Source organism: Arachis duranensis, unplaced genomic scaffold (genome assembly GCF_000817695.3).
Source record: "Arachis duranensis cultivar V14167 unplaced genomic scaffold, aradu.V14167.gnm2.J7QH unplaced_Scaffold_37427, whole genome shotgun sequence".
In the NCBI taxonomy this organism is placed as follows: Eukaryota; Viridiplantae; Streptophyta; class Magnoliopsida; order Fabales; family Fabaceae; genus Arachis; species Arachis duranensis.
In genome coordinates this window covers 20,123-24,360 of record NW_026264915.1, presented here as the reverse complement: position 1 = coordinate 24,360, position 4,238 = coordinate 20,123, and positions in this window count along the sequence as shown.

The following is a 4,238-nucleotide window of genomic DNA, read 5'->3' as shown; positions in this document are numbered from 1 at the left end:
ACAAGTGGGTCAGCTGAGCAAGAAAATTACTGAACTCCCTCCTAGTACTCTTCCAAGCAATATAGAAGAAAATCCAAAAGGAGAGTGCAAGGCCATCAACATAGCCGAATCTGGAGAGGAAGAAAAGGCAGTGAACGCCACTGAGGAAGACCTCAATGGACGTCCACTGGCCTCCAATGAGTTCCCTAATGAGGAACCATGGGAATCTGAGGCTCCCACAGAGACCATAGAGACCCCATTGGATTTACTTCTGCCATTCATGAGCTCTGATGACTATTCTTCCTCTGAAGAGGATGAATATGTCACTGAAGAGCAAGTTGCTAAATACCTTGGAGCAATCATGAAGCTAAATGACAAGTTATTTGGCAATGAGACTTGGGAGGATGAACCCTGACAAACCCCATATTGAGGGTTTATCTTGTGCTAATTTCAAAGGGTTTATCAATGATTTCACACACTTTCTGCATGAAAATATATGGATTTGCATTCCTTTCCTAGTTTTGTCTCATGAATGAAAACATGCTTGTTTTGCATTAAAAGAGATACATCTCTAATCCTCTCTCGATGCCATTCGATGCCGTGACTTGTGCGCTAAGTGGTTTCAGGATATAGAGTAGGAACGGACAGGAAAAGAGAAGGAAGACGGGTGCAAGGAAAGGAAGCATGAGAATTGAAGCTTTGAAAATTTCCGCATGGGCGCGTGCGCGCACCTGACGCGCCCGCGCGGGTGAGAGCAACGTGAAGCCGAGACCAAGAGCCAAGCCACGAGCCGGCTTGAGTAGCGGCTAAGCCAGGATCCTCATGGACGCGTACGCGTACGTTCCGCCTCCGCGCATACTCCAGAACCACACCCATGGCGCGCACGCGTACCTTGCGCGTACGCTCCGATGTTCGAAAATGATTTTTTTAAAAGTCACATGACTCAGGCGTGGAGTTGGTTAGAGGTCCTAACTTTTGAGGAGTGCTTTGGCGGGAAAAGGCCTAAGAGGACCAAAGGGGCAAGGGTTGAAGGGACTTAGTTCATTTTTCTAGATTTTGGAGATTTTTTAGTTAGTTACATTTTTAGAGAGAGAAACTCCAACTTCTCTCTAGGATTCATCAACTTCTCTCAAGTTCTCACTAAGGTTCTTCTTCATCAAAATTCTGGATTTTTACCCATTCCTTGGTGAGATCCATTGCAACTTTCATTTCACTTTGTTCATGTAATAGGTTTTCTCTTCCAATTTCAAGTTGTAGTTGTAATTGCTAAAATTCCTTGGATCTAGGATTCAACTCTATGATTTTTGGATTTCATTGATATTTTGAGATTTTGATCCTCATTGTTGCTCCTTGATACTTGTTGCTAATTCCTTGTGTTGCAATATCTTTAATTCTACTTTTCTCTTCATTTCACTATGACCTTCCTTTTTGCTCATTACATGTTTGATAAAATGTCAATACTAGCTATGGAGTAGAATTTTTACACTTGGCATAGGGTTTGGTCATTGGAAAAAGTTGAATAGTTGTATCAATAGTTGGTTTGGAATTAGGGATTGCTAGTTGGCTTGGAGTGCACTAAAGCTAGATTCCCATGAGGTGAAGCTAGAACTTGTGACTCAAGTTGATTATTTTCATTTGACTTTCCTCTATACTTAGGGGATAACTAAATGAAGCAAGGCCTAATTGTTGTCAACATTGGATGGACTATAAGGATAGAAGTTCTAATGCCAACCCTAAGTCAAGTCCTTTTGATAATTGATTGTTTGTTTCTCATTACTTTGCTAAAACCTTCAAAGGATTCCAACAAGGCTTACTAATTCAATAAGATGCACACTTTGACAATTCCAAGGGAGAACGACTCGGGAGACTAATGCTCTCGGATATAGATTGTAGATTTGTTTGATGATGGATTTTGCGTTGGTTTAGACTATACTACGATTGATCATTTGATAAATTCTATACCGGCAAAAATTCATTCGTCACACACCAAACTTAGTGTGACACTTTCTCTTGGAATTAATGCAAGTATCAAGTAAGGATTGGAAGCAAAAAATTTTTTTTTGTTGCATAGCAACACCAAACTTAGAATGCAACCATGTGTCAATTTATTTGAAATTTAAACTAAATAGACAAAGAAAAATGAACTAGACAAAGAAATAAAATGTTACCCAAGGTTGGGTTGCCTCCCAACAAGCGCTCTTTTAGTGTCATTAGCTTGACATGTTGTTCCTCACTTTCTTCCTCTTCCTCCAGTTGGTTAAGAGGAATGATCTCAAGGGGGGAGAAGTTTCAGATGTTGTCCCCTTTCTTGGTCTCCTCTCAGCAAGCCTCCTTTTGTACATAGCTTGATTGAGCTTGCTTGCTGGTTCAGGGGAAGGATGTGTTGCAGTTGACCTTCTCTTGAATGTTGTCCTTGGTATCTTGGTCACCATCCTCTTCTTGGTGCTTTTGTTAATTGCCTTCACTTCTTGGATCTCAAGACATGGTTGCTGTGTGATTATTGGAGTTTTATCTTCATCAAGAGCCTCTTGAATTGGTGGTTCCATTAAATCGTCCTCCATACAACTTTCTACTTCATTGGAGTGTGGACTCCCTTGGTTGTTTTCCTCCCTCACAACCTCCTTCTTCATTGGGATTTCACTTGGCATAAGGGCCTCTTTTTCTTGCTCTTCCAATTTCTCTTTTATAAATTGGTCTTCATCCTCAATGCTTGGCAATCCTAAGTGTTTCCTTATTTTCTCTAAGTGTCCATCCATCTTCTTGAAGAGGATTTCTTGTTCTTTCCAAGATTGTTCTTGTCTTTCTACGAATTCTCTAAACCATTGAAGGTGATCCTCAACTACTAGCTCCAAAGATGAAGGTTGAGAGTAATTTTGTGGATATGGATGTGTTGTGGTGAAGTCATTTTGGGGAGTATGGAAGGAGTTTTGTGAGTTGTGAAATGAATTTTGTGAATTTTGAAATGAATTTTGTGTATAGTGAAATGAATTTTATGGTTGATGAATTGAATTGTATGAATTTTGGAAGGAATTTTGTGTTGAGGCAAACTCAAGTGGTGAAGAATTTTGATATAAAAAATTTGGAGGTGAGGTTGGACAATTTTGCTTAAATGCATCTAGGGATGATAGCTCTTGATGGATGGGATAGGAAACATTGAATTCTCTTTGGTTTTGGCCTTCCCAATCACAATTTGGATAGTTGTCCCATTCATAGGAGTATGAATCATGTTGAGACATTGAGAAGTATCCCATTTGGTTTGATTGCTCACGATCCATCATTTCTTATTGATATTCTCATCCACCATGAGGATAATGATATGAATCATTTTGTGGTGGTGGTTGATATCCTATATGATTCTCTTGCTCATCTTGTGTCTCTGAAGCAAATCTCCATGAATTGGAGTGCTCAGAATTTGTATTTTCTTGATGATATTTCCAGCCACCATTAGGGATTGGTGATGATGGGTAATATCCCATAACATTTGTTTGATCATAAGATGAGTTGAACTCCATTTGAACTTTGTAAAACACACAACCAGTGAAAACTGAAATTACTCATATCAGAGATGAGAATTTCTTAGTGAGGCAAAAACACAAACACCTTGGTATCAATTTAAAACAGAGAACAAAAATAAAGAAAATACTTAATCTAGACTTCTCACCCACTTAATCATTGTTGATCTAATCAATCCCCGGCAACGGCGCCAAAAACTTAATGTGTTGGAAATCAAGATCCGACACAAAACTCACCGGCAAGTGTACCGGGTCGCATCAAGTAGTAATAACTCACTTAGAGTGAGGTCGATCCCACAGGGATTGATGGATCAAGCAACCTTAGTGGGTGATTAGTTTAGTCAAGCTAACATTGAGTGAATTGTATGAAACGTGACCAACAGAATGTAAATTGTAGAAAATATACAAATTATCCGCTCATCACAACACCAAACTTAAATTGTTGCATGTCCTCAAGCAACTGAAAATCAAATAAGATAAAAAAGAAGAGAATATGCAATGAATTCCAAAAACATCTATGAAGATCAGTATTAATTAGATGAGCGGGGCTTTTAGCTTCTTGCCTCTGAATAGTTTTGGCATCTCACTCTATCCTTTGAAATTCAGAATGATTGGCTTCTTTAGGAACTCAGAATCCAGATAGTGTTAATGATTCTCCTAGTAAATTATGATGATTCTTGAACATAGCTATTTATTGAGTCTTGGCTGTGGCCCAAAGCACTCTGTCTTCCAGTATTACCACCGGAT